Genomic DNA, 26,186 nt, shown 5'->3' with positions numbered 1-26,186 from the left:
CAACTTTTCACACAGTGCTGAATGCCCCCACAATAAAGAGCTACTCGGCTACTCGGCGAGAATAATAATAATAACTATATCAGGTCTACCGGGGCTTTCATTGATTATTGGTGGTGTTGTAATACGAGGAGCACCAACTTGCACCATTTGCATTTGCACCTGCATTCTGCATTTCGCACTGACTAATCTAGCGGTACAGGCTTGGGCTGATCTACTGCCAACACATAGGATCAAACGGGCTTGAAGGACTATTCGTATGGCTCTCATGGCTCCCATCGCTCCCAAAAATACGAGGCATAATAAGGCTCTGTTGAAAGGCACTCCCTTGAAGGAAGGGTCAGAAGAGCAGAGGAGAGGAGCGGATGAAGGGAAAGTACAGCTGCTCAGACCTATCTCACCTGCAGTGGTCGCCCGAACGCCTCGCTTCAGCCAAGCTGAGGATCAAACCGGTAAGCCACAGCTTAATCTCCCCCCTAATCTCCCCCCTAATAATCAGTATGCAAAGGAGAAAGTAACTTTGTCGAAATTAAAACTAAAGAAGATGACCTTTCTGCTGATAAGGCTGTTCATAAAAACAAGAAGAACACTAACTCTACTAATAAAACTACTTTGCAAGGAGAACTAAATAACGATGTAACAACGAGGGGGGAGTTAGACTTTAACTCACCCGCGGAGAACAATTCAAATAAAGGGGTGGACGCGGACGTGCGATCCACGCCGAACACTATAATTGAGCAGGCGGCTCCGAACAGGGGGGTTGAATCAGAGGTACAAACACAAGCTCAAGCCCAAGCTCTGGTGCCGCCACCGAATACAACTCTGGAAGAGATAGGTTCCGATATTGATATAGTGAATACTGAGGCTACCTTTGAGGCTAACTCATTACAGGAAAACAACTCTAATGATGAGTACGAGGAATATGTGGAAGGAGGAGAGGAAGGGGAAGATAGATCTGAGATCGTCCGAGTTCAAACAAGAAGGGAGAAATCCTCTGCTGTCAAGAGAAAGGGGAAAGGAAAAGTTAGAGCTAAGAAAGGGAAGACCAAAGACACTGTAACACTGCTTACAACTCTAATATCAACAGCTACAGGAGCTACAGGAGGGAACATAATAAGAGATCAAAGCCCCTTACTTAAGTGGATGCAGGTCAAGGGGGGGTTCTCAAAAGCTGTCTATTGCCTTACCAGGAAACCACTCCCTAGAGGCTGACAATTTACAAGACTATACCTCTAAGACCTTTCCTAGTAAGGGGAGTGTACCATGTTCAGATCTAACTTTGGGCCCAATATCCAACTCTGCTTCTATTACTGTGGTCTCACCGGATCTCACACCTGCTAGGCTCTATGTTGGATCAGACGGGTGTGCCACACCTAGCCAGAGAGACAATTACTTTACATCTACTACCCCTTGTAAAGAGGCAATTGCACTACCGGATATATCAGCGACAATGGCTACACCCGCTACATCTTTCATTTTCTCTCCTACTCCAACTGAAACTTCTTCTTCCTCTCTGGACCTAATCATGAAAACATTAATGGTACACCATGAAGAGTCTCAACAACACTTCCGCCAACTAAAGGAAGACAACTGTAAGATACATAATTGTTTACAGGAAGTCACCAGTAAGTTAAGTGGAGTCACTAAAGATATTGAAGAGCTACAGAAAAGGGTAGTTGGTGTCGAAGAAACATTGGCCACTACCATGGCCTCAACAGAAGAACATAAGGAAGATATTGAGATCTAGAAGAATAAAGTCGAGGATCTTGAAAACCGACAGCAGCGCCAGAATTTGAGAATTTTTGGAACCCCGAAGGGTCTGAAGGCTCTGACGCAAGGGCCTATTTGGTCCGACTATTTCAAAAGGCTTTTCCGGACCTTGGGGATTGGGACTGGGACTGCCAGCTTCAACGGGTACATAGATTACCGATCATTTCCAAAAATAGAGAGAGCAAATACCTTCGACCTATTCTCGCTTATTTTGGCAACTATTTGCTAAGACAGGCAATCTCAATTAAAGCTCGACCGAATACACCAGTGACTTGTGATAACGTAATCCGATCTCAGTAAGGCTACCATGGACAAAAGATGGGGGCTTCGGAAACTAATAGACTCTTTCAAGTCCAGGGTGGCCACAGTATATCTCCAAGAACCCGCCTGTCTCAAAGTTATAAATGCAGGGCATACTTACTTTCTTAATATTGTTACCGAAGCAGATCAACTTTTGGCGAAAATGGATATCAAAACCTAGGTAGTTAACCCTACAGAAACCTAGAATTTGTATGTTATGAATAACTCCCTTTTTTCTTTTTTTGCTAATTATAAAAGCTAATTATTTGGGTTGGGTCGGGTCGGGATCTTATATACGAGTTTAACACAGAGGGGGAGGTCTCGGGGAGACCTCTCTGGTTAACTGCCCTTACAGCGGCAGTAGAAGATAGAGGGAGGCTTCTGGGTAGGTACTTGGGGTGGGACCTCTAGAGCAGGGGGAGAAGCTCAAGGGGGAAAGGTTGAGGTGGGAAGGGTAAGGGAAAATGAGGGAGAAACAGACAGCACAAGCATATGTACAGACTTGCATAATGATTTAAAGAATAAACGTAATGAGTACTGTTTACAGACTTTAAAATCGAATAAATGTATCAAACAAACTGCCTAGCATGGAACGTTTCCGGTCTTAACAATAGAATCAAAAGACAACTAGTTTTCGAAGAGTTGAAAATGTATAACCCTCATTTTGCCTTTTTAAATGAGACCCATATTCGTTTTCAGGACCGTAAAATGATGGAACAAGGGGGATTTTAACTAATTACTTGCACCGCCTTGAATGCACCAATTAGAGGGGTCGCTATTCTTAAGAAGAAAACTTTTAAGGTTGAGGTACTTAGAACTGCTGTAGACAGCGCCGGTAGATGGGCATTAGTACAACTTAATTTAATGAACTCAAAATATGTACTATGTGCCTTGTACGGATCAAACATTGACGATGCGGGGGGTTTTGATCGTCTTAATATTGAACTTTTGGATTGGGAAGGGGACATAATAATGATGGGTGACTTCAACTGTGTCATGAACTATGCCAAGGATACGACCAAGATGAGTCCTTCACAACGTATGCGTAAAACTAGGGCAGCTATTTTAGAGATATCGAGCATTCATAACTTAAAAGATGCTTGGAGGTATCTATATCCAAAACTTGCAGGATATACATATTACTCTGCTCCCCACCAAATGTGCTCCCGCATTGACATGGCATGGACGACAGATCGCGTTTTGGAGGGTTGCAAAATGGAGATTTGTCCAAAAATAACCTCGGACCACAATCCCATCATATTACGGTTTAATATTCTATCTACTAATCCGGCTGCTAGGTTATTTTCTTTTCCAAGATATTTGGTAACATACACCTTATTTGTTTCTCAATTGAAGAAACATATCAAATAATTCTTGGAATTTAACTTAGAATCAGCTCACCTCATTTATGTATGGGATGCATGCAAAGCAAGCATTAGAGGGTTTGCACAGCAGTTCATTATAAGACAAAACAAAGAACGAAAAAATGAGATTTTGGAAATGACTTCTAGAATACGGTCATTGGAAGTATATTTGGCTGAGGCTATGAGACAAGAAAACTTAGGGGGACGTATTTCAAAAAATAAACCTCTACTGGAACTTAAATTGAATACCCTCCGATCCAAAACTAAAACATTTTTAAGAGAGAAAGTTAGTTTGAAATTACATAAATACAAACAGTCGCAATATGAAAGCGGTGACAGAGTTGGTAAGATTCTTGCTTATAAAGTTGCTGAAGATAAAGCCAATTCTTTGATTAAAAACATTAAAGGGGCCGATGGTGTTAGCTATAACCAACCGGAACAGATATTACATCAATTTGTAACATATTATGGCAACCTTTACACACCAGAATCTACCCCGACAGAAGAAAACATGCAAAGTTATATAATCATAAATTGGACATTGGATAGGGAACCTGATTTAATGGAACCACTTGAAAGACATTTTTCACTTTCCGAACTACAATTGGCTATTTCCTCTCTCCCATCGGGGAAATCCGCCGGTGATGATACACTTCCAATCAAAATTTATAAATGCTGCAGTGAGGAACTGTTACCTACACTTTGCTCAGTGATTAATCAAATTGGAGATACAGGCAAAGCCCCCAACTCCTGGAAAACTGCCAAAATTATCTTTTTTCTAAAAAAGGATAAGTTACCTTCGGAGTGTGGGTCTTACAGGCCCATCTCCCTGATAAACGCCGATGCCAAGGTTTATTCCAAGTTACTAGCCATGAGATTGGCCCCGCTAATGTCTAAACTAGTAAGTCAACACCAACATGGTTTTGTAACGGGCAGAGACACAACAGCACATGTTAATACTGCTATTACTGCATTTGACATTGCCACCACTAACTCCTCCCCACTCGGTATGGTGTTATTAGATGCAGAAAAAGCATTTGACCGAGTGGGGTGGGATTATCTTTGGGCTATACTAAGGAGGATGGGCTTTGGGAAACAGTTTTTAACCAGGATTCAAGCACTTTACGATTCCCCCAATGCAAAACAAGGATATGCCAATTTAATTTCTAACATTTTTCCGGTTTTAAGGGGTACACGTCAAGGGTGCCCCTTATCACCACTTTTTTTTTTTTGCAGAGTTTTATATAGCGCGAACTAGACCCGAACCGAATCAGGTATCAGAGCGCTTTACATATTTCTCCAGTTACGTTATATGAGGACACACTTTCATTTTAGGCACGGGGAGATTAAGTGATTTGCCCAGAATCACAGGAAGTTTTGTTTGCTCTTTCAATGGAGCCTTTCATTAATGCGATTCTGATGCAAGAATGTATTAAACCATTTACTTATGGTAATAACTCTCTTAAAATTACTGCATACGCAGACGATCTGGCAATTTATACAACTGACATTCCGGAAGCCATAGCTGGTATCATTAAGGAAGCTGACGAATTTGGCTCGGTTTCGGGATACAAATTAAATTTGAATAAAACGCAAATCATTGTTAACTACAAGTTGCCAGCCCCAGTTTCGGGGGTATGTCATACAGCAAACTACTTAGGTATTAAAATAACATCTAATTTAAAATAAATTATGGCTCTAAATTATGATACTTTGTTGAAAGATACAACAAGGCTTCTTAAAAAGTGGCATAAGGTTCCTTTAAATTTGCTTGGCCGAATCAACCTTATAAAAATGAATATCCTGCCTAAATTTTTGTATTTATTTAGGTCCATCCCTCTTTATATTAACAAGTTATTCTTTAAAAAACTGGATGGTATTCTAGGCAGCTATATTTGGGGCTATAAGAAAAATCGAAGAGCTCTTTCTCTTCTTAAACTAGCAGCTAGTAAGGGTGGCCTTGAATTCCCTGATTTCAAATTTTACTTTTACGCTTCTTTTTTGGGTCGGATACGTAGCCTTTTTTAGGTCGAGCCTGGAATTCGCATCCAAAGGATGCGTCCAGGTGGAAACTTATAGCTAGCTGACTCGGGGGAATGGAGGACAAGAAACTGCCACGCGCTTCTCTTGGCTGGATTACACTACGTGCACGCGCACCCACACTCACGCATGCGCACATCACAGCCGCGCACATCACAGTCACAGTCACAGCCACCCCGCCTCCGCCGCACCTACACACACACACACACACACACACACAGAGCAGGCTGTTCACAACACATGCACACGCAGGCAGACACGACACACACACGAGCGCACACATACAGACACACACTACACCTCCTCAGCCTCCCCCCCGCTCCGCCGCCCACACACGAGAGTACACGCACAGACAATCCCCCCCCCCGCCGCGCATACACACACGCACGCACACACTCTAGCGCACAGTCCTCGCAGAGGCGTAGCTCCCTCTCCGCCCCCCCTATCCTCGCCTCTGCCCCGGTATACCGCCCCAGCAGTAGTGACCAGAGAGCGCGGGTACCTTGCAGACACCATGGGAGGTCCTCGCGCCCCCAGGCCGCTCCGTTCCCCCGCCGCCGCGGACCGTGCAGCAGCTCCCTCTCTCCACCAAGCTGCTGCTCCTCCTCTCCGTGTTGTTCTCCTGGTCTCTGTCCAGGCGCTCAGGAGGGCGTCACTCACAGCTGAGGCGAGCGGCGACATAGTCCACCTTTTAGCCCTGTAGGAACAAGGGAGAGGAGCTGATGGGGATTGCAGTTTTTTACCGACGCCATACCACGTGCAGCTTTTGGAGGCGTGGCCCGAAAACACTACAATTCCCAGCAGACCTTTTCTGCGCGAGGAGTTCGGATGGGTGATTTTTTTACCATTATTGCTGAGAGTCATTAAGCCCAAAGTGAGGAAATGTACAAGCAATACAATAGGTTTATTTTTCTAGTTTACTGTCCCCCTTCTCTTCTCGTTTTTTTTTTCTTGTTTCATTTTGTTGGCGTTGTCTTTTGATACCAAAGCTACATTTGGGTATGAATCCGTGGGAGACACATCTTTTCACCCTACCTCCATTTTCTCACTATGCATACATAGAACAGTTACTATGGTAGTGAAATTATGTGCCTGTAGTGAGCACATTGGGATCAGACCAAGCCTTGGAGTCCTCGGGTCGTGGAGTCAGATAAGGCAAATATTTATTTATTTATTGTGCTTTTTTTTGTGTAACTCAGACCCCGTAGGCTAGAAGAACGCCTTACATAACAGCAGCTAGATTTATAAAATGCGAAGTGACAAACTGTATAGGGTATAAAATAAAGAGCAAATTAAAAGTTGTCATAAGTGACTCTTTCTTTATTACACTGGTAGAAAATCAAGAGCAAATAATCAAATGTAGGGGTAGAAATGCATGATTAGATGTCAGCTGGTGACCAATAACTGAGACAGATAGATTTGTCTAAGAGTTGGTGCAAAACACCTTTAGCTATAGGTCTCAAGATGGCTCTGCACCAAATGCGCTTTCGTGGTTGCTTTGCATGAAACACTTCCATCCTTGTCCCCCTTCTATTTGTTTATTTATTTGATCGAATTTACTTACATATCCAGCACACCTTCACCAAAAAGGCATCTTTTTTCTAGCAATCAAAGGGACCAAAAGATGGTGTTGAATCAGTATAATTAACAGAACCGACATGTCTTTGAAAGTGATCTGTAACTCAATCTAAACGCAACCCTAAAAACACTGTTGTCCGACGGAGCCCCACCCACCCTTTAGAACGCCCACACCATGGCGGAAAAACCGCCGCGGTTAAGGCGTTAAGCAGCGCACTCCCTTTGTCTCTTCACATCCTGCTTTCCCCTCCTCATAGCCAGACATATTGTGTGTGTATTAACACATGTAATCAACCTGCACTGCAGTATCAAACATCAGGCAGACTAGACTAAACTGATAGAGTGCTGAGGATAGAAGTAACGATGACATAGTTGTAAGCCAAAATGTTAAGTCAGCAGGATCTGTAGCACGTGATATGATGTCTTAGCTAAGTAAGCAAACTGATAAAAGAGCACATCTGGTGGTGTGTTCACACGTGCAGTCTCACAGAAGAAGACTGTTATGCCTCATGAGCCACTAGTGTTCTGGGAAAATCCATGCAGTTCTTTTCTACTCCGAGTAGCAAAGAAGACAACGAAAAAGACCATAAGCATCATAACTAGTTTTTTTTAAGTATCTGAACTCCATTCTAATATTCCCAAGGAAGAGAGAATAGGAGGGAAATACTAACCCAGAAATAACTAAATGGGAGAAATGTTGCGGTAAAATCACTATAAGCTTAAAAACATGCATTAGCCAGTAGGAAATAATGTATCCAGCTCCAGCTCCGAAGTGCCATGTGCCATGTGCCATTGGTCAAATCAAAAGCAGATACTTCATACAAAGATTAAGACAAAGAGAATTCAAAGTGTCTGACTTATGCTAGCAAACAGTTCAATAAAGAGCCACGTTGAAATGTTCTCTCAATGTTTCAAGCTTTATTACAAATGTCACAAAATATGTTAATATTTCACTTCTGTTCTTGGATTTTCGTCACAATAAAATACACTGAACATAATCTTCACAAAAGTTATTTACTAAAGTTTGAGCTATTGCCATTATAAATTACAATACCTTTTATTTAAGTATTAATTATTAAAAAAAATTAAAAGCCACTGTTATTTGTAATATCAATACATCTAAGTCACGTAAATACAACACATATTGCATTACAAATGCTATAGGTGTCACATTTGCGAAAGGTATAACTATTGGCATTGTAAATGACAAAGCTATTAATTTCGCTATTTTCAAGACTAACACATAAATAAAAAATGTGTCATTTACAATACCAATAGCTCAAACTTTCCTAATGCGAGACCTATTGCATTGCAAATGCTTGTTCTTCTAGCTATCCTTATTTTTTTCACCAATTTATGCTGGGGGCAAACTCTGTACAATTTCTAGCTAGAAGCAATGACCCGAATTATTTTAAACAAGTCAAGTTCAAGACCGCCAAAGATGTGGTTCATATATGGAATATCATCATGGCTATCAACAAAACGACGTTCTTTCACCCTAAGCTAAGTATGTGGAACAACCCGGGCTTACCTGAGATTTTTAGCGATCCAATAGTTAGAATATGGGCTAATCACGGTATTAATCAACTCCGTGACCTATGCGGTGCATCAGGTTTTTTAACATTTGATACCCTAAGAATAGTTTACAAACTCCCCGCAAATGCTCTATTTAAGTATATACAGATACGTGATTATTTCGTGAATAAAATGAAATTAAAGGAAATTATAGACTCAGAAATATGGACCTGCATTTACGGGGAAACAAATAAAGATATAATTAGCTTAGGATATAAATGCTTATGTCAACATAAACCTGATGACTGTATTAAACTTGCACAGAAATGGACTACTAATTTAGGTATGCTTATCTCCCCGCATAACATTTCCACTTTTTTTCATAATAGTAACTCTTTAACTCACTCTTCTAGTTTAAAACTCCAATCTTATAAAACAGTATGTCAGCTATACTATACGCCATTTCACTTTTATAAGTGGTCAGGGAATAACGCATCTTCTGAACGCACAAAATGTGATTTACTAGCTGCTGATTTAGTACATATAATTTTTTCATGCCCGGTGTTGCAAAAATTTTGGGATGATGTAGAAATTGTGTTGAAACTGAAAAAAATTATCTTCGTTAAACTAACTACCGAGATGATATTTCTGGGAATACAACCAAATACCGCTACCCACAAAGACTTAACGTTTATTTTAATTTCCTGTGCTAGATTGATAATTGCTAGGGCTTGGATCTCCGATAAACCACCACTGATAACTGAATGGTGGCTCTTGATAAATGAGATACACAATATGGAATTTTCCTCTGCAAAAATTCTTGGGAAACGATCCCTGCAGAAAGTGAACAAAACATGGGATCTCTTGTTTCCTCCTATCGAATGAACGATTTTTCTTTGTTATACAAGATTTGGGAAAAGTCCCCATTTCTTCACTTTATTATTTAAGGATCTGGACTTCTATTCTTTTCTCGTATGACTTTAATTGTCTGGCACTAAACTGATTATGTTGCTTAGTAAACTTGATGGATGATATTTGTCGACTAAGGTCTTGTTTCGGTTAGGAAAACAAGGAATTTAGGGCCAGATGTAGGAGCCTAAATACCGGTCGGTAACGGCCGATTTCGGCCGTTACCGACCGGTATTTAAGAATTGGCATGTAGGGGCATTTATTTTACCGAATCGGTAAATTTACCGAATCGGTAAATTTACCGATTCTGTAAAATACTGAATCGGTAATTTTACCGATTCGGTGAATCCAAATGTAGGTGGGACTCTTCTGAGTCCCAAAGGCAATACAGATACGGTATTTTACCACCCAATTCAATTGGGTGGTAAAATACCGAATCCAGGTGTGCATGCACATGTGTGCATGCGCACCTATGCCATGTGACACAGACATGCCCTTAGAGCATGTCTGTGTGCCACATGGCACACATGCCTGTATTTGGGGTGCTAGAGGGTGTCAAAGTGACACCCCCTGCACCCTTTCAGGAATCGGTATTTACCGATTCGGTAATTACCGAATCGGTATTTCCCATTGATTCCTATGGGCTTCACAGCCCATAGGAATCAATAGGAAATACCGATTCGGTATTTACCGAATTGGTAAATACCGAATTTTAAAGAATCGGTAATTCAATTACCGATTCTTCCTACATCTCCCTCCTTCATATTTACCGATTCATAAATACCGAATCGGTAAAATTCGGTATTTATGAATCGGTAAATGTCCCTCACCTACATCTGGCCCTTGGCTATTAATATTGGGGAACCCCTACTTAGTTGAATGATTTTTTGGTTTTAAAGCTAGCTGCGAGCACATTTGATGATTCTTAAAATGATAATGATGTATTTCTTTCTGACCTATTGTATTTTCCTTGCTTATTGCTATTCGATTAAGTCTTTAAGGAACTGTATGTACTATAATTTTCCTGAAAGTGCTTTATTTCTGTAACGAACGATTGCTTGTGCTGTCAATAAAATATTTAAAAAAAAAAAAAAAACTAGAGGTTAACCAGTCTAACTTTGGTGAGACTGAGAGAATAGTTTCTATTTGATGGTGGGCTGAGGACTTGTTCTGCTTTCAAAGTCTTTTAGCTATTAGCCAAATAGTGTTTTCTTGCCATAGGTCTGTCCACTTTCACCTGTCAATAAAAACATGCACTGACACAGACTGTTCGAGGACCATCCATTAACTTCTGTGAAATATGTGTTTGTTATTGTATCTCCACATCCAGTCACACCCACCCACCCACTCCACTGTCTCCCGTAGTAGCAACTTTACCAGTGATATCACTGAGACCCTGTACTAGGGCAATTCTTCGCACCTCAGGGGCCCATCAATGATAAACTGGCACTGACTTGCCGCATAGCACAAGTCCTCACACAGATACTCCTGTTTCAGTGGTGGAAGCCCATGGTGTTGTGCAGGGCAGGTGAGTTTTATTTCATCATCCCAGAATCAGACAATGAGTCCTAGAGGGTCAGTCAACACTACCCTTTTGAATCCCATGTCACAGCAGTTAGGTCAGTGCTGCAGTGGGACAGTTTTTTTTGGTTGACAATATATGAAGGTAGTGCAAGCAGTGAATTCTCCAGGCCAAATGCCTAGTAATGCCAAGACTTCTCTGAGAATTAGTCATGACGTGTTCATACAGCAGTGTTGACTTACCGCTTGCTGTGTGCAAAGCAGCTGATGCCTCTACTCATTTCCAGTAGAAAAGATTCTGAGCGGCCTGTCTAGTGACATTGCCGAGCCTCGATGGCATGGTGGAGGCTAGTTCAGTGGACTTCAGACTGATGGGTCTTGGAGAATTATTTGGTGCAGGGCACCAGATCCATCTACAAGAACAGTTTCTCCACCTTTCTGACAGTTTTCGCTCAGACATGCTTGTTGAGAAGCGGCTCCAATGGAAACGAGAGTGAAGCAGTTTGTGGTATGTTTCAGGGCAGTGCTTAATTTGAGCTGGTGGTTTCCGTTGCTCAGCACCGGCACTGAATAATCAATAACAGTGCTTTTCATGAGCACCAGCAAAGACACCTTCATTTATGGGGAGATTAAGTGATTTGCCCAGAATCACAGGATGTTTAGCTGAGGCCGAAATCCGAACCTGGTTCTCCAGCTGATGCTCAGCAGTAAAAGCCAGTCAACCGGCCTACTAGTGCATACTTCACACACTCCCTGCCAGTGCTGGCTACTTATACTGCCCACTTGTACCAGCTCCCCACAACGCCATAGCCACTGCGCCACACTGCCCACCAGCGTGGCTCCTTCAAACTCCTTTGTTTACAGATTGTATTGCCCTACTAATTCTCGCGAGAACTGCCATTGCTACCTTCTTGCATGCTTGCTGGTGGAAGCTCTTCAGACTGCCCTCTAGTGGGCATTAAAAGTGTTCGAGGAAGGGGGGGCGTAAACCAATTCCAGCAGGCAGAAATCAGAGTCGCCCCAGAAAACAGAAGTTTCTAAAGCGATCTTAATAATCAAATCAAAGTTTATTTGCAGTAGTACAACACGTACTAACTACGCAAAAATCGCCACAATCCATTGTTTTAGACCTATTTTGAAAAGCATATACTCTTTGGCGTATAACCTACTGAAAGATGAACATAAAGTTGATCCCCGTCACACTACAAACTATCTACATCATGCTCACTGCACATATTAAACCATTTAACCCATTGACCTTTAACTAGGGATCACGCATTTTGTTGGGTACAATAAGGTGTTGTAAAGCTTCCTTTGGTAAGTTTGCTACATTACTGCTCATATGTTTGTCTATAGCGTGCACAGCATCAGTTACACGTATGATTTCACTGAATGCTAAGAGCCGCTAGGCCAGTGCACATTGCTCACCTATGGAGTAAATCTGGCAGCTCTAATTCGTAAAAAGTGGTATTGCTGGTCCTGGGTCGTCGTAGATGTCCAGGGTTTCGTTTTGGGGCTCTACCAAAAGGGTCATAAAATAAAGGGAGGTGTATTGGGTAAGCCCAGGTACCGTGAAAAGTATGTGAGGATCTGAGCGCATTTTTCACTTTTTTGTGTAGAAAAAAGGTACATCTGCATGGAATGCTAACCGCCTTCTCAATAATTCAAGGCCAGGCTAATCAAACCACATTACACTCGCTGTATTTTTTACAACATACCAAAAAGTTCATACGTAATGCTAATTGAAATAAGTAGGGTTTTTGACTCATTCATACACACTTATCCAAATACCCCGTTTGCGTCAGGATCTCGGTTTGCCTCACGCACGTCTCGAGCCTGCCTTTCTGCAGTCGCTCACTGCATTCTGTCAAACCAATGTTCACTTCCATATGCTCCCTCAGAGCTGCTCATGCTTTCCACGCTATGAGCTCCCAAGCTGTCCATGAAGATTACCAGAAGAGCTCACTCTAGACCTGTCCCTGAAGACCACTAAGAGGAACTTTCCACACTGAGGATGTTAAGTAAGTCATTGTGGAGCAGTCGGTGCTGAGCACCACAACAAGCTTTTTCTGGAGCTGTCCATGCTGGACCACCGAGTCAGCCACAGTGGAGCCGCTCATTCCAGGCACCCAAAATTACTCTTTATGGAGCGCTCAATGGTGAGCTTGTCAACCTTACTAAGCTGCCCGGGCAGAGTTCCTCGCGCAGCCCGCACAGACCTATCCGGCACTGCCCGCGCAGAGCTTCAGGGAGCAGCCCATACAAGGCATGCTAAGGAGTCCACAGTTGCGTTGTCCGCACTGCAACCAGAGGTATAAGGAGGGGGGATGGCACACAGGAGCTATCTGTGTTCCAGGTATATCTTGGATAATGCTATGGTGTATTATAATTTAGTGCTCCTTAGGATCATGTCAACCCAAACCCTTGGCCTGTTTGTTTTTAACCGCCTCTCGGAGCTGACCCACCAGAAACTTGACCTGCAGGCCATCATGGGCTAAGTGACTACTGGGATGACCAGAAGTAATTCTTGTATAGTATTTTGCTCCTGCTTGGCCTTCTTGGCCTGCTTCGTTTTTCTGGTCTCCATTATAAGCATCCGCATCTAAAGGTACTGGAGGTATACCAACAAACATTGGCAAAGCCAGCAGGTATTGCCTTTAAAAGAAGTTAACTGACTCTTTAACTTTTGCATGTGCTTGTTCCTGATGCTAAACAGCATTGGCACAAAACCAAAATGCTCGCCGCAGCGTGATAACGTGTTCGCACTCATTTGTCTTAACAATGTGGCAATCACCCATCTTGGAGTTGTAATTTAAAAACACGAGGAAAGGTGCACAAAAATGAATTATAAAGAAAAAAGCAGCATGTAGCAGATTACATCATGGGGTAACAATAACTCTGAACAGAGAGAGGTGTGGGAGCAGCAGAGTAGCTGTGGGCGAGGGGTGGACTTTAAGGGGGGGGAAGCATTAAGAAAGTTGTGCAGGACACGGAGCAGTGGGGAAACCCTGAGTTCCCTGAGAATCATGGGGAAGAGCTACATGGAGAGCGTGGGGGAGATTTGTTGAGTAAAACAGCACACAGAGGAGAGAACATGAACAGTCATGCATCCCCTCATGGAGCTCTGAAAGAAAAAAGAAAAAAAAGCAGTTCCTAGACTGTAGGCATTGGAAGGCTACAACAGAAGCTATTATTTTGGAAGAAAGAAAGACCTCGATTAAGAAGAAAGCCATTGAAAAAGACAGTCAACCAGTCCTGAGCATTGTACTACCCAAAGCCCATTGTAAGTATTCTAAGTATTGGTGTTGTACACAATAGGTCTTTTGACAACAGACCGCTAAACGCGATCAGTAGGCAAGACCTAAAATTGATTTTATATCACCACACCACACATGAATGCAGCTTAGCCAAGGTGAAACAAAGAGCACAAAGTGCTTAATACTAGGACCCGTTGCTGGAAGTGGCAGGGGTGTTCAGGCTTTGGTTATACCTTTGGGGTGGCGGTCTTGGGTTTGGGGTGGAAGGAAGCCTTCAGGTGTTCACCAAGTCCCAGACTGAGATGAGCTTGGTATGAACCCGGCATACTCTTTACCGTGACAGATTGCACTTTACATCCATGATATGCAGGTTTCTGCTATGCAACTTTATCTTATTCAAGATATCCTGAAAATCTAGCCCGGCTCCAGCCCTTGTGGATAAACATTGGACACCGCTCCAGTGACAACCTGAGGTTTCCACATTGGAACCCGGACAATGCTCGGCTCTGGGCGAAGGCAGAAGTAGAAAGCCATGGTGCAAACAATAGCTTAACAAACACTTAAAATCACATATTTGTGACTGTGTCATAGCTTAGGGCGCACTGGAAGCACATACTTAAGCACCGTGTGTGCTTTTGGCGGGTCTACTGCTGTGTGTTATCAGCTGTGGACGACAGGCCGTGGGATAGGCTGGTGGTTCCGCCTGCATTCTGTACAAGTTGCAGGCCAGGAAGTGCAGTCATCTGATTTCTGGCAATTTGAGGACGCTTTCCTGCACTGCGGAAGCGTGATCGCCTTTACCATGCACATGGCCTCCCTTCCCCCGCCCCAGCTGACTCACTTTCACGTTAGCAGGAATAGCACTTTACTCCCATGAGAGAGGCCTCTGAAGGCCTCATTCGCTTCGCTTTTCCTCATCCCAGAGGCCCTGAATTGTGAGTTATGGAGACCGACACCCTCTGTACATCAGCATCCGTTAATAAAGGAGAAAAAAAGCGGATTACTGTAGACTAACCCCCAGATTCATCAAAGTCATGTTTTGCGAGTCCTTAATAGCGAATTTTAAGGGTTCGCTATTAAAGACTCGCAAAACGGGATGCATGTAGGAATCTCAATATTATTTGTGATTCCTACTGATTTCTAATTTGCGATTAGCTAATTGCTAATCGCAAATAAGGAATGGCTCCCCATTCATTCCTATGGGCCTAATGGCCCATAGGAATGAATGGATGGGGAGTCATTCCTTATTTACGATTAGCAATTAGCTAATCGCAAATGTGCCGCAATTTCAAGGGTGTCAGGGTGTCCAAAGGACACCCTGTTGCACCCTTGAAATGTTAATGTTCACTGGTGTTGTGCACACACATGTCCCAAGGACATGTGTGTGTGTAACATACAACTTGGAAAAATGCACTAAAGTGCATTTTTCTAACTTTTTGCTATTTACCACGTAGTTTGACTTCGCGGTAAATAGCGGCCCCCATATTGCGAATTCGCAATCTAGGAATGGGTCATGCATTGCATTTAAGGAATCGCATATTGCAATTCCTTAAATGCAAATAATCGCAATTTAGCGATTTCTACAATTGCGATTTTTGCATTTGGGATGATGCATCCCAAATGCAAAAATACCGCTCGCAAAGGGCCAGATTCTCAGAATCTGGCCCTTTGCGAGCGGATTTTTGTTTGATGAATCTGGCCCTAAGTCTTAAACTATCTTTCGGCTGCTAGCATTATATAGAAAGGTTACCATAGGCGAAGTCAGCATAAACATGGTTCTGGTCCGACACCTCACACAGGAAGATTGGGAGCAAGAAAGCCCTGTTACAACTGGCTCTGGCTTCAGACCATTCACTGGAAAGTTAGAAGCAGTGAGGCTGTCTTATAGTGGGTTCTGGTTTCAGATCCTACATAAGAAGATTGGCAGCTGCTCATCCATCTTTCACCTGATGTTGACAGGCGGCCTGCAGAGTAAAGTCTACAGGAGTGATTCCATGCATATCGGGTAATAGCCCGTATAGGGAAGGCTCAGCAGAAATGACGCTGTCGGACATTTTGGATGTGTCGAGACACCATATTACCTCTTTGTATGGACTTTCGATAGTACACTGGAAGGTTTGTAGCAGTAAAATCATACAGCTCCTGGTACTGATATTGTACCTTTCACATGAAGCACTGTATTGGTGGCATCACCTCACACCAGGTGCCGATACCAACCAATACAGAAAGTTGCAGCAGTTAACACACCTGATGTTATAGAGGATGCTTGGGACCAATGAGATCCTCATACATTGTGCTCTGGTACCAGGCAGTATTTAGGACTCTTGGAAATAGTGAGGTCTTCTTGCACCTAAGCTAGCTAAAGAACTTGAGGACCGTCTCCATGGCAAACCAGTACTATCTTTCGCTCTCCTCCTTTGTGAACTTTGGTTCTTTTTTTCATGAAAAATTTCTAAACATCAGGAACGTCTTTGCCAATTCTGCCCCGACTAGTTCATCTGTCACCAACTCTGTTGTCCCTAAAGTTTGTGTTTTGAACCGATTACCCTCATCAGTACCCCCCTCACACCTTCAACTGACCTCCCGACCCCAGCATCCAAGGTTGCTTCAGTGCTCGCTCCAGGTTATAGGCCACTCTCCAATTTCTAGTTGTTACAGCAAGAAATTGTGGCTCCCTTTTTTTTTTTAAACCTGATGGTCCTATAAGACCGTGGGAACATCAGGTTGGTTTACATACTATTGCTTCACACCAAAATAATAGAAAAGTCTGTAAGTCTAAGTATCACAATTTTTTTAATCTTCCACAGTCACAAGACCCTGTCATTGGATAGAGATTGCTCTCAAACCAGCTTTAGATGACGTTCTGCTTGGCTTGGAGGTGGTATCATTTTCTCAGGTCTTTTAGATCTCGGTGGTCCTTGCCACGGTTGATAATCCAGGGCTCTGGACTGAATCACCAACTTTCTGTTAAACAAGGTCCAGGTATCTTTCTCTTTTCCGATTCCACTATGAAGCTTTAATTGTCCCGCAGGGATCCCCACTCAGACCTACACACTCTTCAATGCTTATGTGGCTGCTCTGGTAGCACAAATCATTTTATAACCAAAGAGATTCTATCAAAAAAGTGAAAAAAGTGATAATATTTATATTAATTTTTGGTTTTTCTGAATGGTGCTAGGCTCTCTCTTAGAAGTGGAAAGATGAGAGCACAATGTGCTTGTTAAAATACCCCTCACACACTAAAAAATCCGTTAGTGTCATGCTTCATCATAGGGGTCTTCCCGCCCCTATAACGGGACGGGGCGTGCTACGACCAAACGAACTACGCGGGAGCACTTAGGTTGTGACAGTGGCTAAGAAGGGGTTGTGAGGTAGAGCATTAGCTAACTACCTAGTCAGTTTTGACTAGGTAGGTAGCTAATGCTCTACCTCACAACCCCTTCTTAATGTTCCCAGCTAGAGAAGTGAATAAAATAATTTTTTCTACTAAGCCAGGGAATTTTTAACCTTTTTTATACTCACTTTGTTAGGTCCCTACACTTTCACTGACACCCGTGCACCCACACATAGCCACTGTCACAACCTAAGTGCTCCCGCGTAGTTCGTTTGGTCGTAGCACGCCCCGTCCCGTTATAGGGGCGGGAAGACCCCTATGATGAAGCATGACACTAACGGATTTTTTAGTGTGTGAGGGGTATTTTAACAAGCACATTGTGCTCTCATCTTTCCACTTCTAAGAGAGAGCCTAGCACCATTCAGAAAAACCAAAAATTAATATAAATATTATCACTTTTTTCACTTTTTTGATAGAATCTCTTTGGTTATAAAGTTCTGTTAGGAGGGTTACTCTATCAGTACCTCTACGCTCCTCTTTTGTTTTGGAAGCACAAATCATTGCCTTAGGGTTCACTGTTGCATACGTTGATTAACTCCAGTTTCACATCCGGCTTGATGGAACCTCAGCTGACTATTTCTACTTTTCACAACTGTGCATCTGTAGCAGCAGAGTCTTTGAAAACACCCTGAAGCCCAACTTCGATATATCATAGATAGGGTGGACATTCTAGAATAAGAACCTATCTGAGGCCGGGCCCTCTTTCCAGACCTTGATCCCAGCTGCACAATCTTGGTGTAAATCTTGCTAAATCTGTGTATTTTTTTTTATCAACAAAAAAACTACTGCCTGTGTAATCTTGCTCAAAACTTTGAGAATAAGTCTCACTCTTCTTCATTTTGAAGGTAGACCTATAATCACCCAGCCTGCAGTCTTTTTATGAGTGGCCAATGGAAATGCTCTTTATTTAGATCTTCTGTAGGTCTTTGTAGCCTTATTTCAGATAAGACAGAACACCACTGCTTGGCTGTTACTGTGTATCCATCACCGCAACTCTGTTGGTTCTCACCTTGCCAGACTCACTGCGTTCCTGTCGACAAAAGAATTGCCTTTTCAGTCTACGTATTGTCTCTCCACTGCGCTGTTAACGCATGGGGACTCCTGTGTTTGCAGAGTAGGCCTGTTTTGCATCACTCTTTGTCCAGGGAAGCCTCATTTCTGCTATTCTCTTATAAAGGGGCCATCCTCTCGAATGCTCTTACTCTGCATCTCGAGTCTAATCTTTTAAACTTTCAGGTACAGCTGAAGAACCATCTTTTTATGCTTTTAGGTCCGTGTCTGGAATGGAGCTTGCATTCAGTGTCAGTGCACCAAAGGGTATCTGCGTGCTCTGTAAGTTCAAGAATCAACCTGTCATTCACCTGTTGCTGATATCCTGCAGTACACTGGAATTTTGGCAGCAGAACAATCCTTTCTCCCAGTATGGTGCCTGAAGGAGAGAAAGTGACCCAGAGCAATTAGTTCCAAAAGTAATTATCTATTTTTTTCTTCTGGCAGTTGTTTTAGTCAAGTGTTTTGCCCTGGGGACAGTGCAGCTGATTGGTAGAGTGCTCCTTTTATCCACAGATAAAATGTTCCCCTAGAGGAAGAGGGTGAGGTTTCGCAGGTGTGTTATATCGATACCCCATTCGTCTTTCTGCTTCCATGTGGAGGACACGAATTTAGTGGCGCTTCAATGCGTGGTGGCAGAGCTGAGGAGGTGGTATAACCAAAATTGCACTTGCTGTTCCCCTGCCATCAGCAGGCAACAGTATAGGGGAGAGGTGTGGCGCAGCAGCCAGGGCAGCTGACTCCGGAGCGCAGGGCTCACGGTTAGATCGCCGGCGGCAGCTCAGCTCAGCACTGTGACTTTGGGCAATAGCTCACTTAATCTCACTGATGACCCCCAGCGCCTTGAAACCCTTGAAGGGTGATATATTCGCACTTTACACATACCGGATTCCGATTTAAGTATTAAACATCGTTGCCCCTTTAAAGGTGCCTATAAGTATCCTAAGTATCGCCTAAATAATATTAGACCCACTTTGAGAGGCAAATGGGCATTGGCCAACCTTTTAATTGTCTTCTGCTAAGAGCTATATGTCACCTTGCAGTGTCATCAGAACCCCTAGTCCCACAGGCAGACATTGTACAAATTGAAGCTGATCTCTACTTTTGATGAGCTGCAGCGATTATATGAACGTTCGGTTTAGCTCTTCAGAGGTCCAGGGCAGAGCAAGTTGGAGAGGACTGCTTCAACCGCAACAAAGAAAGGAGAAGGTCGTTGTTCCCCTCTTGGGTGAAGGTTGATCCTCAGTTCCGCTATTTATAAAATCCGAGTACTTCAGAAGAGGGTAGCAGTACTAATTGCTATCCTGTATAAAAACGTTATGAAGCCTACATTCTACAATGAGATTTAAGACATGTTTCACATCTCCTGCCAAAATCTTGTTCCATTGTCTGCTTTTTGGGCTCGCCTACTAGACAGCACACGCTGACTGGTTGTGAATGACTTAATGCAAACTCACAGTGGGTTTACAGCCCACCCATTGTTTCATTGGTTGTCTTTATGCTCATTCATTTTTTTGCTTCTTATTCATTGACTTTCCTTCCTCTTCTTGTGTATATATCTTCCCTGGATAATAGCCTCTTTATGATTCTTTTTTTTGGCCGACTTGTATCCTTTCACATATTTATTCTGCATTCGATGAGTGCTTATGTTTTCTAGCTCGCTCTCCCTTGTGCTGCTTCACCCCCTTAAATACTCATGTCTGACCGCGTCCTCCACACCTTTGTGTTTCTGCCTCCCTTACAGGTTGTATGTAAAATCACAGCAACAAAGATATTTTTACTGGGGTATGGCTGAAGAGCAGACTTGAAAGGTTATTTTTGTTTAATCTAATGCATTCCAAGATTGCACAAAAGCACAAACTTTGGCACACACAGGCTTTTATGATGTTGAGGAAGAGTGACTGAGATGATGTCAGGGCTGAAGGTGTACTTGGCATGATACTTCTGATGTATGTGGAAAGTAAATGAGGCAAGCAGCTCAGCACTCACAATATATGCAAGAACTATTACCTTGTTTTTTTCCCTTGCAGCTTAAGGCAGTGAGAATGATCCTGCCATGCTTTCTGATCATCTAATGCCTGCTCTGATGGGTAATAAGGGGCTGTGCTGGGTGGGGGGGGGGGGGTCTGACAACGCAAGGTGGCTATTACAAAAATCTGCACCCACTGCGAGGCCACTCAAACTTATTAATGCCCAGACTCGAACAGGGTGTTTTAATCATCTACCCCATTCACATATCCAACTTGATAACTTCAGCCTACCAAAATCATCTCTCTACTGGTCTCAAACTCCTCTACTTCTCTCCGACTCTTGCTACTGTTGACCACCACATTCTGCTCTCCACCCTAACTAGTCTTAGGATCCCAGACTCTTCTCTTGTTTTATATGCCGAGCGGACTCATGTGCAGCTTAGCACATCAGTTGCCATCGCATCTCCTACATCACAGACCACATCCCTGCTCCAAATGTGTGGGAAGCAACTTTGTTCACTTTAAACTGCGTTCATGTGTCTCCGCCTTCCCTACACCTGCATTATTGGCAGCCCTGCACCTGAGTGTGGATACTTATGCATTTGCCACGTACTACTGAATAGGTCAACATCCCGCACTTTGAGTATTTTCTTACTAGAGAAAACTGCCCTACGCTCTAAGGGCGCCTTTCTTAGTTGACTGCGAATTGGCCCACATGATGAGGTGTCCTGGATTGCATCCACTTCTGACCTGTGGGGGCTTGAAAAAAGAATTTATTTTTAGCAACCTGTGTGAAGTGTGGTGGAAACCTTGTCAATTTTGTGAAGGTTGTCGAGTTCTACTCAAGATCGGAAGTAATTTTATTTGTGACATTTTTTTGCTACAAAAAGGATCTTCGCAAAGAAAAGGTCTTTATACGTTTGCCATTGTGCATGAACACGCAGTATAACTTTACACGGGCTAATTTAACTGAAACTTTGTGAATGGTAAAATCTGAAACTCTGAAAACTTTGCTGACCGAAAAGAAAACTGCACACGCTGAGTTTCAAAGAGGTGGTGAAGATCTAGCTTACTTGCAAACCTAGAAAACAGTGTCATTGAATGTAAACTCTCAGTACTGGAGCCTATGAGATTGATGGCCCTCTGGCCGGGATGCTCCTCAATCAAGGGCAGCATTTGTCTATTAGTATAACTCAAGTGTTATGAAGCTGCCTTCCCAGCATGTGTCACATTCTGTACATTACTTTGACCACACATTCTGTTGCTAACTCCCTTTTTTTTCCTTTTCTTTTTTTTTTAGGAAGAAGAGGTCCTTGTCGCTTTGAAACCAGCGCTGAAGACCAACCTTGGCGGCCAACGCTTCTTGTCATTTCCTCCAGTCATAATATCACAGTAAGGGTGGGCAGTGAAAATGTGGTTTCATTGATTGGTTACTTGTTGAGTGCTAAGTTATATCTTTAGGTTGTCATTGAATATTCAGTATTCCTTCTATGTATCTTCTCTGTGGGGACATTCTTCATCTGGTGGCTGGTGTGTAGGCAGCCTTGCAGAACACAGTTAGCTCCTGTCTGAATAAAGTCATCAGCTTCTACATCCTGCATGTGTTGGTGGTACCTACAACATGGCACCTCCTTTCTTGGGAAATCTCCATGATGCTGTGGTGCCCTGCAGATCATTAAATGGCTACAATAAACTGAGGATCCCAGCATTAGCTGCTGCATAAACGTAGGGAGGTGGTGTTGTATTACCAGATTTGGATGGCAAGTTTGTGATGTACTTGGCGAGTGACAGTATTGCTGTGGTGGTAAATTGCTGAAGTACTCTGGTGTGTGTAGCAGACTTCTCTCTTTGCTGCTAGCTTGTCAGGCTCCATCCTTCAAGGACCTGTGAGTTTAACTAGCCTGCATCCAGTTGCCTTCAGGGAGGCTATGACAGAGCACAGATAATAAGAAACGTGATATTAATGTGTGCGTAAGTCATTCCTGTCCTCACACAGATGGTAAAAAAGCTTCCTAGGAACTGCACAGGCTGGCTTAGAACACTATCTCCCTTCACCAGGAGAAGTGGAGGAATATTTGCCTCCCTAGGCTGAATAATATTTTGCTACTCCCTCCCTTAACATAAGAGTTGCTGGTTGCTTTAGGAAGCAAATTAGCAGCGCCCTGCTGCTGACTCTATGTATGTCTACAATGAATTGCTTTACTTTAGAACCAAACCAGCCCTTCTCAGGTGATGTCTGAACTAATGGTGTACATTTTCTTTTTTTTACCTGAAATGCGAAATTTTCGAAATATACTTTCATATACATTTTACTCGTGGAATAGAATGTTGTACTTCTGGTGGAATTTCACCCATGCTTGAACGAGCGTACCGGCTCAAGAGACCATGAACTGACATGAAGAAGTATAAACCATCCAAAAAAAGGCCTAAACGAGGTCAAAACATGACCTCGCTTCATGGTCCAGGCCCAACCACTACCTCTTTTCCTCTTCGAGGATAGCAGAGCACAACAAGTGGAATGTCATGATAGGAGCTGATCAAGGTCCTAACCTGCTGAAAGTAGAGGTGTTGAATTATGTGTATGTATAACTCCAGGTAGACAGAGATGTTTTCCTTTTCCTATGCCATTGGGGTTGTTAGGTTGGCTGCAGCTTGTCATTCTGATTCTGAACCTCATACACTAACGTGTAAATTCTGAAAATATTGCTACGTAAAGGTGCAGTCACACCCTAGCCATAAATTCAACTTCCCAACAGGAACTAATTAGGATTTGGCTCAGCTGGGTGCACATGACACTGGAAAACTGGACTATGGACAGAACATTTTTAAAGGTATAAGCTCGCTTAATGCCTGGTATCCTAAAGGGACTCGGTAGTGGGGTTGTTCCACTATAGCCTTTGACCCCACTTCCCTGAAAGAACTTTTTGAAACTTAAAAAACGTACTGGTACCGGTTTAGTCAACTGGTCCACGTATCCCGAAAGACTATCCATTTGACACATTCAGATGGTTAAATAGACCACAAAAATTTTGTGGGACCTGGTTTGGCACCCAACAATTTCATCTTCAACATAGATAGGGCCAATACTTTGGTTGGGTGATCGATTTTTAAAACTGTTTTTGATGGAAACTCTGCAGCAGCGTTTCAAACCCACTCAGTTGTCCAGTCTTGCAGTGTGACCCCTAGCCCTTACAGAGGGCAGCCAGATGTATCCAAACTGGACACATTGTATTTGTGTTGTCTCTAACCTCTGTCCTATTATTTAAAAACTGTTAAAAACATTGTGTTCCCAGTCAGTCATAAAGTGTGTTTGAGGACACATAAATACCACCCATAGGCTAACATTAGCCAAAGGATTTTGTTATTGGAAAATATAGCCCTTCGTGTGTAAACCCGTTAGACCGGTTTGAGCTTGCATCTTGAAAGGTTCTAGCACCTTTGGATTTTTTTGCTTATATTCTAACAACTTTATTTTACTTAACCTTGCTTTGAAGTCTTGTTTTTTATTTGAAGGTAAGTGCCTACTGGACATTAGAGTTGTGTTTTATTCACTGTGTCTGCCTCTTTTCCAGTTTTAACCCTTACCATCTCCTTGAGGACACTTCTCTAGCATTGGATTTTCCATAAATTCACATGCTTGAATGATTCCCTGTCGTCCAGCCAGGAATCCCCTGTAACTTTAAATAGCAATAAACAGTGTCAAAATGTCCATAGACAACAACAACAGTGCTTGTTTAGTAGCACATTCACCTCATTTGAAACAATCCCAACTTCGGCCAATGAGGTATGTGAAACGATGTTCACCTCAAACTTTGTCTGGTAAATTAGTTATGTGTTGTGAGGGGCAGGAGATGACGGTGAGCTTGCTGTCATTATCATGGTTCAGTTGGTCCAGGAAGGCGTGAGCAGATCCTGTGAGAATTGCTGTTTGTTTAATGGAATTGGTTTGGGATACAGAGAGTAGCTGACGGTGGTGGTTCCTCCTCTGCTAAGGCAAAGGAGTGTCGCCCCACTGCTTTGGAGCAGTGAAATAAAGGGAAAAATAAAATGTCTTCCTTCTACAACAGCTTTGGGGGTGGGGTGTGCCTGCTCTGATAACAGAGGAGCATGGGGAGGAGTGGTGGCACACTAAGTGTGCATAACTGTTTGACCGGCTGTCTGGGGCCAGCCAGTCATGCACACTTTGCATGTTCTCCACCCAGGCTGTATAACAGCCAGGGTGGAGAACATGCCCAGGCTCCCACTGCCTTTCTGAGTTCTGAACCACGGCGCTCAGACCAATGACAACGGGCTTAGGGGAGCCTGGGGGCTTCCTGCTCATGCCTCCGACCAGGAGAGACGATGAAGTAGAGATGCGGCGAGGAAGTACTTTTTTTTTTCTTTCTTTTTTTACTCTCCGTGCCTTCGGCCACTGGTAGCTGAGCAGGATGTTAATCAACATATGGATTATGGACCTGGCCTGATGGTGGAGTGGTGATTGGTGAGTAAAGCATAAATGATAATGGATGACCGAGATGAGAATTAAGGTCAGGAGCTTTTGTGGTGTAGTAAGTTTACAGAGTGGGTGTTGAATATGCACTCTCAGTTTGAGTGTATGGAGGAGTGTTTGATGGTTTTCTCCAGGTTCAAGCTACCAGGAACCTTGATGAGTAAGTTAGCAGCAAATACTGGATTGTGCACAGTTTGATTTAGCAGGTGACAGTGTAAGTGATGACTGTGTGTTGAGGAATTGGGGGGTCACACCGCCTTAGAACGAGGCATGCTGGGTGGCAAGTGGGTGAAAGGAGCATGGAGCCTTCTATGACTTATTGGAGTATTATTGTGATTTGCCCAAGTGTTACATGGGAGGGGGTGAACGAGAATAGGAACATACACCAAAAGGCACTTCCATTGAAGAACATGTCTTCTACATGCTTCTTGTTGGGTTTCCTAAGATTCGTAGGCTAACTGCAGCATGTCTCCTAGAACTGAAATAATAACCTGTTTTACATGTTGTGCTTTGCTACCAACAACATAAAATCAGTTTACATGGACTGCTCCCCGCCAGCTTGCAGTCCTCAACAAGAAGTGGAATGGACTAGCATCTGTTTGGGCGACACCGGATGGGGCAGGTGCGGGGGCTGGTGGCTATGTCCTATGACATTCCTTCTTTGTGAACAAATACAGACTTTGAATGTGGACTTCACCACCAGTCCCGTCTGCCTATTCTTCCTCTGCATGCTAACTGAGCAGATCTTGTGCAGTCTGCATCTTTACTCTTTATTTAATTTAGCTTGAGTACCAGTCCAGAGTCCAGCAACTGTCCATAGTTGTTGGTAGCTTCCCAAAAGTTTGTCTCCTAGCCCCAACACTGGCCTTTGCGAGGAATTTTTCTTCAATTTAACCATCCTGCACTGGTCCAAATTTGAGACTGCCTGAGAAATTAGTGTCATGATATTCTCAGTGGTATAATGATGACCTTACAAGAAGAGAAAGGAGAGAGTTAAATACCCCATGCATGCCTTTATGTTTTGGAGTGCCG

The 26,186-nt window shown here is 43.1% G+C and overlaps 1 protein-coding gene across 1 annotated transcript in view; it reads left to right on the top strand.

The window, feature by feature from the left end:
- Positions 1–26,186, top strand: part of DNAJC5 (DnaJ heat shock protein family (Hsp40) member C5) — a 244,403-nt gene that overhangs the window by 106,001 nt on the left and 112,216 nt on the right. The window contains exon 2 of the mRNA XM_078651667.1: positions 21,966–22,057. The gene's annotated coding sequence lies outside the window, so the exon portion shown is untranslated. The remainder of the gene's footprint in view (positions 1–21,965; positions 22,058–26,186) is intronic.

This window comes from Lissotriton helveticus, chromosome 7 (assembly GCF_964261635.1).
Source record: "Lissotriton helveticus chromosome 7, aLisHel1.1, whole genome shotgun sequence".
NCBI lineage: Eukaryota > Metazoa > Chordata > Amphibia > Caudata > Salamandridae > Lissotriton > Lissotriton helveticus.
The sequence above is the reverse complement of the archived record's forward strand: the minus strand, read 5'-3'. Positions and strand labels throughout refer to the sequence as shown.